The sequence below is a fragment of the Schistocerca piceifrons genome, chromosome 8 (assembly GCF_021461385.2).
Source record: "Schistocerca piceifrons isolate TAMUIC-IGC-003096 chromosome 8, iqSchPice1.1, whole genome shotgun sequence".
NCBI lineage: Eukaryota > Metazoa > Arthropoda > Insecta > Orthoptera > Acrididae > Schistocerca > Schistocerca piceifrons.
The window spans coordinates 93,310,859-93,325,382 of NC_060145.1; positions in this window are offsets into that span (position 1 = coordinate 93,310,859).

Genomic DNA, 14,524 nt, shown 5'->3' on the forward strand with positions numbered 1-14,524 from the left:
GCAAAATATAATTACCAAAAGAAGCAGCATATGTGACTGAACGAACCGGGCAGCCCTCGTGGAAGAAAAACACCCTTTTGCCCACTTTCTGCGACGGTTTGTCTTCACAGCCTCTCGTAACCACGACAGCAGATTTCGGTAGAATGCTTGAGTGAGGGGCCGTCCCTTGGGACCACACGATGGTAGCACCAAAAGCCACTCATCATCACCTTGATCAATGAAAACGGAATCTTTGGCGTTGGTGATCCTAGTGTTTCTACTGTTTGCTTTGCCATTCTGTCTCGTCATAACGATCCACCCAACATTCGCTCAAAGTGGTTAGCTGATTAAAGAAGTCGTGTAGATTGGTTAAAAAAATGGTTCTGAGCACTATGGGACTAACATCTGAGGTCATCAGTCCCCTAGAACGTAGAACTACTTAAACCTAACTAACCTAAGGACATCACACACATCCATGCCCGAGGCAGGATTCGAACCTGCAACCGTAGCAGTCACGCGTTTCCAGACTGAAGCGCCTAGATCCGCTCGGCCACTCTGGCCGGCCGTGTAGATTGGCCTGACGGTGCTACAAAATTTTCGCTGCGGCACCACTTTGGCGAGCGTTTTGAATGTGCGAGAGCAGTCGCGGAACCCAGAGGTCAACGAACTTTGTGATGTGCATAATGTTGTGCAGGATGCTGGAAATGGACCCGTGACTGATAAAATTTTCTAGATCTTCCAGTGGCGTCAAATGGTTAAAAACCAACAAGCCTTCGATCGAGTGCTCCTCGGTGATTGTCATGTCAGTGACCGAGGGGCATTCAAACGAAACTTTCTGAGTTTCTATAGGTAATGCAACACAATTTTTTATCTCCCAACTTCGATTGAAAAATTCGGAATCCGTTGTTAGACCCCGTGCAATATTCCCTTGACCTTTCAGTGCCAGTGGTTTCATGAAGTTCTGTTACCTGGCGGCGTCATACGTAGACTTTAAAATAGCTTCTGTAACCGAGGTGCGTTCGAAACAAAGAGCTGTTATTGAGATTCTTATGGCGGAAAACCACAGCATCGCAGATATGCACAGGCGCTTGCACAATGTCTACAAGGGACCTGGAAGCGAACAAAAGCACGGTGAGTCGTTGGGCGAGGCGTCCGTCATCACCACAACAAGGTGGAACAAACCTTGCCGGCCGTCCGCACACAGCTTTGACTTCTGGAGTGTTGGGCAGTGCGGGTACTCTCACTGGAGACGACTGTCGAATCACAGTCAAACACGCAGCTGCAGAACTGGAGTCTCCGTTGGTAGTGCTGATACAGTCTTCGAGCAGTGGGGTACTCAGAGCTGTGTGCCCGCTGGCTTCGTCGCGGCCCAACATAAGACCACAAAGAGCGACGGAGGACCCTCTGTGCGGAGTCGTTTGAGCGCTACGAGGATGATCGTGACAATTTTTTGTCGAACATGTGTTCATCATTTCGCACCATAAACAGAACGGCAGTCCATTCATGGGGCCACACCACCTCTCCGCCGAAGAAAACTTCAAAGCCGCACCCTTAGTCGCTAATGACATGGCGGCGGTTGTCTGGGACTCTGAAGTGGTTACTCTGTTTTATGTCCCCCCATCATTTTGCAACGGTCGAGTATTACACTACTGGCCATTAAAATTGAATTGCTGCACCACGAAGATGACGTGCTACCGACGCGAAATTTTACCGACAGGAAGAAGATGCTGTGATATGCAAATGATTAGCTTTTCAGAGCAGTCACACAAGGCTGGTGCCGGTGGCAACACCTACAACGAGCTGACATGAGGGAAGTTTCCAACCGATTTCTCATCAGTTGATCGGCGTTGCATGGTGAAACGTTATTGTGATGCCTCGTGTAAGGAGGAGAAATGCGTACCATCACGATTCCGACTTTGATAAAGGTAGCCTATCGCGATTGAGGTTTATCGTATCGCGACATTGCTGCTCACGTTGGTCCATATCCAATGACTGTTAGCAGAATATGGAATCGGTGCGTTCAGGAGGGTAATACGGAACGCCGTGCTGGATCCAAACGGCCTCGTATCACTAGCAATCGGGATGACAGGCATCTTATCCGCATGGCTGTAACGGATCGTGCAGTCACGTCTCCATCCCTGAGTCAACAGACGGGGACGTTTGCAATACAACAACCATCTGCACGAACAGTTCGACGACGTCTGCAGCAGCATGGACTATCAGCTCGGAGACCGTGGCTGCTGTTACCCTTGACGCTGTATCACAGACAGGAGCGCCTGCAATTGTGTACTCAACGACGAACGTGGGTGCACGAATGGCAAAACGTCATTTTTTCGGATGAATCCAGGTTCTGTTTACAGCATCATGATGGTCGCATCCTTGTTTGGCGACATCGCGATAAACGCACATTGGAAGCGTGTATTCGTCATCGCCATACTGGCGTATCACCCGGCGTGATGGTATGGGGTGCTATTGGTTACACGTCTCGGTCACTTCTTGTTCGCATTGACGGCACTTTGAACGGCGGACGTTACATTTCAGATGTATTACGACCCGTGGCTCTACCCTTCATTCGATCCCTGCGAAACCCTACATTTCAGCAGGATAATGGACGACCGTATGTTGCAGGTCCTGTACGGGCATTTCTGGATACAGATAATGTTCGACTGCTGCCCTGGCCAGCACATTCTCCAGATCTCTCACCAATTGAAAACGTCTGGTCAATAGTGACCGAGCAACTGGCTCGTCACAATACGCCACTCACTACTCTTGATGAACTGTAGTATCGTGCTGAAGCTGCATGGGCAGCTGTACCTGTACATGTCATCCAAGCTCTGTTTGACTCAATGCCCAGGCGTATCAAGGCCGTTACTACGGCCAGAGGTGGTTCTTCTGGGTACTGATTTATCGGGATCTATGCAGCCAAATTGCGTGAAAATGTAATCACATGTCAGTTCTAGTATAATATATTTGTCCAATGAATACCCGTTTATCATCTGCATTTCTTCTTGGTGTAGCAATTTTAGTGGCCAGTAGTGTAACTGTGCTATAATCACGAAATTGTAGAAACGACTTCGGCGTGTTCGTCGTCACAAAAATGCAAACTTCTCCATGACAGCGCAAGACCTGTGCAAGTCTGCCCATCCGAGAGGAGCTCACAAAACTTCTTTGGATTGTTCTTCCTCATTCACCGTACAGCCCGGATCTCGCACCTTCCGACTTGGAAACTTGTGGTAAGTTCCTATGGGAGATCCAGGGTGCATTACAGCAAAACTATACGACATTGTCAGGCCAGAAAGTGTAGAGCCGCCGATAAATAAACAAAAAATAAGTTTCAAAGTAAAACATATTAGTGAGTATTATCTTAAACTAAGCTATCTCAGCAAAAATCTTTTAAACTCCAAAATCGTTACAGCGAAGGCGGTTTTAGTTGAAAGACGTAAACATGAAAGGAAAAATAACGTAGAAACTAAATATGCTGGAATAGAATGGAATGTGGTCTGGAAAAACAAAAGTATTGACGTTCTTTCGTCTGACGTGAGGACAGCGTGGTACAAGGTAGTCAATAACATCATCAGCACTAATGAGCGTCTCTTTGCCATCGGTTTAAGTGACACTAACCTCTGCAGCAAATGCAACCTCGTTGATAGTGTGCCTGATCGGTACACATGTGGACATCGTATTATCAACTGGAGGTGGACCGGGGAGAAAATTGCTCAGATAACAAGACCTTCAGCAAACAATGTACCGACTAACATTGTCTTCGGACCAGAAGAAAGTTACTACCTTCAGGCAAAAAATAACGCAGTTGTTTGGTTAATGGGCAAATATACAAGTTACATTTTTAACAATATTTGGAGCCATGAAAATATTGAATACAAGATGTATATGAAAAATGAATTCGAGAAAACAGTTAAGTATAAGAATCACAATAAGAAATATGGTAACATGCTCCGATTTGTCTTCAACAGAATGGGCATAGGTTACGAACTGGATTCCTCGTGGAGAGGGGATGGGTTGTGTCATGTTCACTACCCTAACGTCACCTGCAAGTCACACATGAAAAATAAATCAGTAGTACAGCAGAATACAAGAATACGATGGCAAACATATGGTATCTCTGTAAGACGTATATATTTCTATTGTCTATTGTCAAACCACAATTTATGAAAGATGTTTATATTTTATTAATAGGATTAAGTAGAAATAATTTACATTTGTCATGTTGGAAATAACTGTGGTAGGAGGGAATGTCTGCACCAAAGTACAGGGTTATTACAAATGATTGAAGCGATTTCACAGCTCTACAATAACTTTATTATTTGAGATATTTTCACAATGCTTTGCACACACATACAAAACCTCAAAAAGATTTTTTAGGCATTCACAAACGTTTGATATGTGCCCCTTTAGTGATTGGGCAGACATTAAGCCGAAAATCAAGTTCCTCCCACACTCGGCGCAGCATGTCCCCATCAATGAGTTCGAAAGCATCGTTTATGCGAGCTCGCAGTTCTGGCACGTTTCTTGGTAGAGGAGGTTTAAACACTGAATCTTTCACATAACCCCACAGAGAGAAATCGCATGGGGTTAAAAGTCGGGAGAGCGTGGAGGCCATGACATGAATTGCTGATCATGGTCTCCACCACGACCGATCCATCGGTTTTCCAATCTCTTGTTTAAGAAATGCCGAACATCATGATGGAAGTGCGGTGGAGCTCCATCCTGTTGAAAGATGAAGTCGGCGCTGTCGGTCTCCAGTTGTGGCATGAGGCAATTTTCCAGCATGTCCAGACACACGTGTCCTGTAACGTTTTTTTCGCAGAAGAAAAAGGGGCCATAAACTTTAAACCGTGAGATTGCACAAATCGCGTTAACTTTTGGTGAATTGCGAATTTGCTGCACGAATGCGTGAGGATTCTCTACCGCCCAGATTCGCACGTTGTGTCTGTTCACTTCACCATTAAGAAAAAATGTTGCTTCATCACTGAAAACAAGTTTCGCACTGAACGCATCCTCTTCCACGAGCTGTTGCAACCGCGCCGAAAATTCAAAGCGTTTGACTTTGTCATCGGTTGTCAGGGCTTGTAGCAACTGTAAACGGTAAGGCTTCTGCTTTAGCCTTTTCCGTAATATTTTCCCAACCGTCGGCTGTGGTACGTTTAGCTACCTGCTTGCTTTATTCGTCGACTTCCGCGGGCTACGCGTGAAACTTGCCCGCACGCGTTCAACCGTTTCTTCGCTCACTGCAGGCCGACCCGTTGATTTCCCCTTACAGAGGCGTCCAGAAGCTTTAAACTGCGCATACCATCGCCGAATGGAGTTAGCAGTTGGTGGATCTTTGTTGAACTTCGTCCTGATGTGTCGTTGCACTGTTATGACTGACTGATGTGAGTGCATTTCAAGCACGACATACGCTTTCTCGGCTCCTGTCGCCATTTTGTCTCACTGCGCTCTCGAGCGCTCTGGCGGCAGAAACCTGAAGTGCGGCTTCAGCCGAACAAAACTTTATGAGTTATTCTATGTATCTGTAGTGTGTCGTGACCATATGTCAATGAATGGAGCTACAGTGAATTTATGAAATCGCTTCAATCATTTGTAATAGCCCTGTATTGTAGGCAGGAGAGACCGCACATTGATAAAATTTTAAAAAGGGAGGGAGAGACCGCGTATGGACACATTTTAAGAAAAGAGCGGGAAAGACCTCGCGTTGATTCATTTTGTAATGGTAGCAGGGATTGTCTGCACCAGAAAGCATTGTTGGCGGGAGAGACCGCACTTTAGCGTTCGTAGGAAGTCAGTAGTAAGCGAGAACTGAAGCGAATCGGTAGCAGGTCTGAAGCGAGAGGTTGTGAGGAGCGGTGTGCCTGCCAACCACCAGCTATGATTTACAAGAGATTATAAACGGATGTACAGAGACATCAGCTAACTATTATCGTAAGAGGAACTAATATTATTGAGTTTTTTTTTTTTTTTTTTTTTTTTTTTGAGAAACTCAAGACTACTGAAGGTATGTTTGCGCAATGCTAGTTGTAAGATTATTGTAAAAAGTAAGTCCCATTTGAACATTTGTAAAATCATTTCGTTCAGAATATAATTAATTTTTGCCAGCAATATTGCATTAGTGATTATAATCCATCCCAAAAACCATCAACGTAAAACTTTGCAAAATTTTATTGTTGTCAAGAAAAAGTTTAAGTATGAATTACGTAACTTCAGTCAAATTAATTAAAGAATAACGTCAGCTTTTCTATTATAGAACGCCCGGGTTCCCGGGTTCGATTCCCGGCGGGGTCAGGGATTTTCTCTGCCTCGTGATGACTGGGTGTTGTGTGCTGTCCTTAGGTTAGTTCGGTTTAAGTAGTTCTAAGTTCTAGGGGACTGATGACCATAGATGTTACGTCCCATAGTGCTCAGAGCCATTCTATTATAGAATAACGTCAGCTTTGGTAATAAATACAATCACTTATTATGACAGCCCACCAGCAGCTAATAGAGAATAGTAAAACAGAGTAAGTGTAGTCATGTTGCAGTTCGATGTAGCAGTCAAATTGCGATCCAGTAACAGTAAAAAAGATAAGGAACAGTTTTGGGTTATTGCAGGTAACGACTGAGGGCCACGACGACGACACGTTCTATGTTTCGTCGAAATAATCAGAAAATCACTTTTAATAAGCAGCATTTACATTTGTATCCTAAGATTGAGAAAGAGAATTTATTTCAAAGGGACGATTTTATTTGTTATTATTAAGAAGAGATAGAAATCCTAAGGGAAAGTCTCATAGGTTATTGTAGAAGGGAAGGTTGCGTAACAAAGGAGATATAGAGGAGACGGGAAGGTTTCATCTGTTATAAAGGAAGATCGTGAACTCCCTAAGGATGCGTTTAGGAGGCTGGAACTGACAAAAATAACAAGTCAGTGAAAGACTTTGCGATGCCGCTGTTCGAGACTGCTCTTCTGTCCACGTAATTTACCCTGGAAGGAACACACATCAAGGATTTACTGAATGATAAATTTGGGTCTGGGAAATGATGATGAGGAACCTCAGGCTGCAGAAGAAGAAAATGTGCGTGCTGAACTGCCACCAGTTGAAGAGTGAAGGTGCTAAATGTGTGCTACTGCTAAAAACCGCATATCATTCCTCACTCTTTGAATGCTGTAATTTATGACTGCAATTATCTGTCACATTACTTATGTCATTTCATTGTAAGATAGCTATGTTTGTTAGTATTTTTGTGGAATAAAAAAGAACTGCTAAGGTCATCGGTCCCTCGGATAACTTAAACTAACTTACGCTAAGGACAACTCACCCACCGATGCCCGGAGGAGGACTCGAACCTCCGATAGGGGAACCTCGCGAAGGCACCTGAGACCGCACGGTTTTCCGACTTCCACTGGATGATGCACTCCGCGGAATGCAGCACGCAGATGACGGCAAGACGTTGGCTGCGAAATCGACCAGTGGAGTGGTACCATGCGGGCATACAAGCCCTCCCAATAAGGTGGGGTAAGGCCATCGCATTGAACGGACATTAAGTTGAAAAATAGGGTTTTGTAACGAAAAGATGAGGAATGAAATGGTGTATTGAAATCCAGAATAAGACTAACCTGCTTCCAGAAAAAAAGTGTTGCAATATTTGTTGAACGTCCCTACTACCGTATGTTTCGAGCATTCTGGGCACTAAAATTAAAGGCTCCCCTCACCACCCTTCACCATCACCAGTTCACTACTCCGTAAGTATCTCCTTCTTCGAGTCCTTGTACTGGCATTCATTAAGCAGATAGTCCAGTATCTGATCCCTTTTCTTCTAATCTTCTCCTCGCCACCATACATCTCTCTAAAACGATTTTTAAAATTTCAGTATGCTTTCTCAGTAATTACCCGAGCCCATTTTTTTCCTACTTTCTGTTACATTCAGTATTCGTTCTGGAAGAATCACTGTGTAAAGAAGTGGGATACTGAAGTGTTGAGGAGTGATGGTATGCTTATGAAGTTCTACTGAGCAGTAGCCCCTACGATAATGAACACCCCATTTGACATTCCAGTTGAAGAGGAATGATTGTCCGTAGAGAGCTCAATCACAGATGTTGGACAGATAGATACAGGAAGGCAATGGCGAAGAAACCTTGGGTACTAGGTGTGAGAACTGAGTTGATCTACGAAACAGAGAAGTAAAAAAAATTACAGAAAAAATAAGGTCCACAAAAATGTAAATTATTTAAGAATCACGTCAAGTCACATCAAGCAAGGGAGCTAAATCGAAATGTCTTGTGGAAAAATATAAAGAAATCGAACATGAAACGGTAGCTCAGTTGGTAGAGCACTTGCCCGCGAAAGGTAAAGGTCCCGAGTTCGAGTCTCGGTCGGGCACACAGTTTTAATCTGCCAGGAAGTTTCATATCAGCGCACACTCCGCTCCAGAGTGAAAATCTCATTCTGGAAACATCCCCCAGGCTGTTGTAGTGTAACGACGTATTATTTTTCGTTTGATATATGTATGACCATGTGCAGACTTCGTCACCCACGTCAGTTACACTCACTTCAAAAAATTATTTATATTCTTTTTAAATTTTCATAGAATGGTTCTTGAACGAAACTGTAAAACATCAGCTGAGTCGTGTGCAGAGAGTTACATCACTTGGGCCAATTGGTTTTCGTAACTTTTTCGAATTTAAATTTCGTTTGTTTCTCCTCAGAAAATTATATCGACACACGTTATCTTGACCTAATCGATATCAGAATCACACATTAAATAAACTTTTTAGATTCAAAGTGTTGGCCAACGCTGTCTGAATCAATAATCTTGTCAGATATATTATTAATCCGTTCACATAACTCTTCATAAATAAATCTTCAAGAGACGTGTTTCAACTTTAGTAGCATACACTATTTTATTAGCTTCCTACACATACAGATGTGAACTTGAGCGTTGACAGACAGTGACTAACATTTCAATAAGACTAAGCTCATTATGACGTCATTGTTGTACAAAAAGAGTATAAAAATTCATTTTTAATTTTTTTGGAAACACGACGCAACAACTCGGTTCCAGGATCTTCTGTTGCTCCTTGGCTGTCGACCCGCGACGTATAGCGGCCAGCAATTTCCTCTCTGGTCGCGGCAACGAAGATGCTGTCCCCGTTCGTTGCGCCGATCTCTCCGTACATGAAACACATAAAAAAATACAAAACTTTTAGATAATTCACATTTATTACAAATAATAAGAAAACACATAAACAAAAACTAAATTAAACTTATAGTCACCTGCAAACTGGGCTGACTTGGTGGATGGGTGACGTTTAATTTCGTCCCACTACATACCCCACCCACAAGCTCAGTTTGTCAGGTTTTAACCGAAATTAAGACTGTTCAATATACAATATTTAACTGTTAATACATTTTCCTCACATTTTACGTAACCTAGAGTCCTTGCTATTAGATAGACTTAATCCTTTTAATACGATATCGTTGTGACTATTTGTTATTTACTCTTAATTGTGCTCTTATGGTAATTCGTAACCGAATATAGGGAGATTGCTCCTCTTCAGTTAATAGTTGCTAATAAATACTAATTTAGTACGTTCTTTAACGTTGTACATTAGGACAGAGCATTCAAATTGTGATAGATTAGTTTCAGTTTCATTTATTTACTAGAGTTATTCTTTTCAAGAATGTATATTACTAATAAGTTTCTCACAATAACTAATAGTACTATTTACTTTACGTCATTCTCTTCCCTAATGCCTTATTTATGCCTGAGGTCAAGAAGAAATCAAGCAAAACTTTCTTTAGAATCTCGGCACGGCTTTCTTTACCTTCGGACACCCTGTTGGGTAATGGCCATTTATTTAGGAGAAACAAGCGAGAGAGCCCCGTTTGGTGTGTTCTATATTAACACTATTGCAAACCTCTATTAAAGGCACTCTGCTATGTTCTCGTGAGCCATATAGCTCTGGACGCCCATGGTCCCTAAAACTATTAACCATCCCCTTTAGTTCCTACTATCCGAGTAAATTTAAAATATGCAAAATTCCTTTTGACCTAAGAGCAAAGTTTCCGCCATATAAATCCCCCTTTTGGTTATCTTTCTCTTCTTGAAGTACCAGTAGATTATTGTAGAACACATGTTTAAGCTTTCTGTCATTTATTTAAAATAACACGTAACTATCACGAAAAACTTCACATGAATAAACTATGAACGCTCTTCCGTGTGTAACATATACTAAATATTAACTTATTTAGGAATGAAGGGTTTCATTTGATCAACACTATATAATCCTTTAATTACACCTGATGAAGGTTCCATAAGAAGTAATGCTTTGGGATGTACAATCTTATGTACAACATATGGACCTTCAAAGATAAAGAAGAATTTTCTACATTCCTTATCGATCTTAGAACTTTTAGGATGAGATCGTACTAGCACAAGATCTCCTACCTGAAATGAGGGTTCTACAGCCTGTTGATTATAACTTTTAATTCTCCGTTCGGCATTTTTTACAATCTGTTCGCAAACTTTTTCGTCTGGAATATCTTGTTGTATCTCATTTACTGGTGGCCAAGGTAAAGCAGCTAGTAAAGGCTCACCTATAATTCGTTTGCCTAAAATTTCTATAGGTGATAATCCCGTCGTTAGGTGAGGCAATTCATTTAATATCTTTTCGAATTCAGGCATTAGTTTGGCCCACCGAGTATGTTTATGTGCACAATAAGTTCTACATAATCGTCCTAATTCTTTCATGACTCTTTCTACTAAATTACTTTGAGGGTGATATTTCGAAATTAAGATATGTTTGATTCCATATTGTCTTATCATATCTTGAAATCTTTGACTAATAAAGGCACTACCGTTGTCAGACATAAGTCGTTTAGGAATGCCCCAGTTAACAAAGTAATTTCGGGTGAGGCAGCGTATAACGCTTGCTGTATTCGCTCGTTTCAAAGTATATAGTTTCACATGTTTGGACCAACATTCCATTACAACAAACACATATGTTAATCCTCCTGAACTCCGAGGCAGAGGGCCGAAAAAATCTAATGATACTAGATCGCACAAACCTCGAGGAATTACAGCATATAATTTATAACGCTTGGATTTGTTATTAACTTTAACCTTTTGACAGGTTTCACAAGCCCTAATAATACTTCTCACAATACGTGACATATTTTTGAAATAATAATACTTCATTAGATGTTTAATACATTTATGAATTCCAAAATGCCCGTAACCTTCATGAATATAAGTAATTAACTCGTCCACAACAGTTTCCGGAATGCAGATTTTCCATCTCTGGTGTTCCCTCTGTGCTTTCCAATACAACAAGTCGTTAAAATATAACCACACACCCCGGGTGTTAACTGTTTCGTCCCCATTATTAAGGTTTTGTATAAGGTCCCTATATTGATCGTCATTTCTTTGATTGCATCTAACAGCAGTTACTATCCGTTTAACCTTACGTTCGTTCTCCTTAGTCAAAAGGAAATAAACATGATAATTTGTTCCTGGTTCTTCTGCAATATTAATATTCTCCATTCCTACGGGAAGCCTTGACAAAGCATCTGAAACTACATTCTGAGATCCTTTTATATACCTAATTTCGTACTGAAATTCTTGCAAGTATAATACCCAACGTAATAGCCTACGGTGAAGTAACCGGCAATTGTTCAAAAAGATTAAAGCCTGATGATCAGTATATACAATTGTTTTTCTTCCCATTAATAATCCTCTAAATCGTTGAAAACCCCATACCACTGCGAGAGCTTCCTTCTCGGATACAAAATAATTTCTTTCATGTTTATTTAAAGTTCGACTAGCGAATCCAATAGGCCGATATAATCCCTCTTCATTGGTCAGATCACCTTGGAATATTACACAAGACACACCATAATCAGAGGCATCCGTACACATACCAAAGTCCTGATCGAAATCTGGGTGGTATAACATTTTGGCTTTGGTTAACGCTCCTTTTATCTTATTAAAACCTTCCTCTTCCTCTTGTCCCCAGAGCCATACTGACTTCTCTTTCAATAAATCTAGTAATTTAGGATTAACAATATCCTGCCCTGGAAGAAATCTTCTTAGAAATCCTACCATTCCTAAGAATGATTTCAGTTGTTTCCGATTTCTAGGACTCGGGCATCGAGCAATAGCTTCAATACGTGCTGGGTCTGGCCTAATACCTTTACTGTCCACTATATGCCCCAAAAATCTCACTTCCTCCTTTCCGAAGTAAGACTTAGATAATTTTAAAGTAATTCCTCTGTCAATTAAACGGTTAAACAATTCCCGTAATATCGTTACGTGTTCTTCCCACGTTTCAGTAGCTACCAAAATATCATCTACATATAAAATAATCTTTTGTAACAATTGCTGACCCAAAGCAGAATCTAATGCCCTAATGAAAGTTGACACTGATATATTAAGTCCAAAAGGTAAAACTTGGAACTGATATGATCTGCCTTCAAAAAGAAAAGCCGTATATTGCCGTGAATCCGGGTGTAATGTTACTTGGTGGTAGCCAGAGGTTAGATCCATTGTACTCATATAACGAGAACCAGCGATCTTAAGAAGTACGTCCTCCATAGGAATAGGTCTGTCTCTTTCCATCTCTATAATTTTATTTAATTCACGGGCATCCAGAACCAGTCGTACCCCACCAGTAGCTTTCTTAACTACCCACAACGGACTGTTAAAAGCGCTACCTGATCGTTCGATAATGTTTTGTTCTAGCATCTTATTTATTTCTCTACTAGCCGCTTCTTTGAATTGTACTGGAATAGGATAAGGTTTCTTAAAGAATGGTTTCTTATCTTTAATCTTAAGTTTACAAACGTAATCTTTAATTCTCCCCGGTTCATCTGAGAAGACGGCTCTAAATTCTAACATCAAAGATTCCAACTCTTCCTTTTCTTGCTCGGATAGACAATTCGTAGATAAACATTTTTCTTTCACTTCGGTTTCGATACTATTACTAGCCTGACATTGGTATACTGCATACCCAAGATCACTAAAATCTGTTAATAGGTTCATGGTCGGTGCGTACTTAATCTGTAAGGACTCGTAGCAATTTTCAGGTACTTGACTGTTAGAGAACCTCACCTTAAAAGTACATGCCTCCTTATGGATGGTTAAGGAAGAATCTTTAAAATCTAATATAGCTTTATATTTACACAGCCAATCTATACCTAAAATTATGGCCACATTTAAGTTGGCTACGACGAGTACAGAGTGAGCAATTAATTGTTTAGCAATTTCAAAAGTTACATAAACTTCTTCAGTAATATTTTGACTTCTTTTACCAGTAACTCCTATAATTTTCACCCCAGTTACAGGTAAAGTCGGGAAATTCCAATATTTCCTTTTAAGCTGAAATAATTCTTTGGATAAAATACTCACTTCACTACCCGAATCAACTATAATATTTACTTCGGTATCTTTAATATAACCTTTAATAACGGGTTTATATGTTACATTCTCCCTTATCTGATTGTCTTCCTGAAGTAAATCTTGTTGCCAGTCATCGTCCTTTTGGCAGCTTAATGATAAATTGCAATTGGGTCTTGGATAATCTTGACCAATAGTTCCCTTTAGTTGACCCGTACTAAAGGACTTTACTAGTTTTCCGAACGTTCTATGATGACGTCACCTACCACTTGACCTTCATTAATTACTTGAGGATGATTTATCTCATGATCGTTACTGTGTAATTTCCGCACTTTAGGGTTATTACCACGATTTTGTTGGCTCTCTTTATCTTTAGATTGACGTTTTATATAACAGAACCGGCTATGATTGTTGTTATTAGCTTTTCGTGGTTCTGAATTATTATTATTATTATTTCGAGGATTGTCATTTCTACCAAATCTAAACTTCTCGTCTTCCCTTTCTCTATTAAGTATATCTAACTGCTCTAAATATCCTAACAATTCGCACGGCTGTGACCATTCTCTTTCTATCATTCTTTCCTTTACGTAATACGGTAACCTACTAATTAGGACTCGTATTAAATGACTTCCAATAATTGGTTCTTCAATTAATTTAGCACGGTTTAAATGCCATTCAAAATAATTCCTATAACCTCCCCACCGTTTAGAATATGGAGGAGGGTCTAACAACTCTAAAGTTAAGTGTTGTTGTTTTCCCCTTGACCAATAATTTTGTTTAAACTGCTTAACAAAATCATCCCAATCCCTGAATTCATTTCTATGCAGTACTGCCCATTCCGCAGCTTCTGCTTCTAAATGTCCTATTACAAATTGAATGCGTTTTTCATTACTCCATTTAGGAGATAATGATGTTTCAAAAGCTTTTATAAAGATTATAGGGTGCAGTTCGCCTCCTGGTTTGAATACAGGAAATCGACTTGCTACATTTGAATTTGTTGTTATGTCATCCAGACATTCTGCGAGAGAAATAGTCGGATTTTGTTTAGCTGGCAGAGACGGAGTTGCATCGGATTGGCTTGCCGTGACTGCCTTATTCATATTGTTGCCATCCGTGCTAGCAAATTCGATGCGACTGTTGTCTCTGATTATGTTATTAC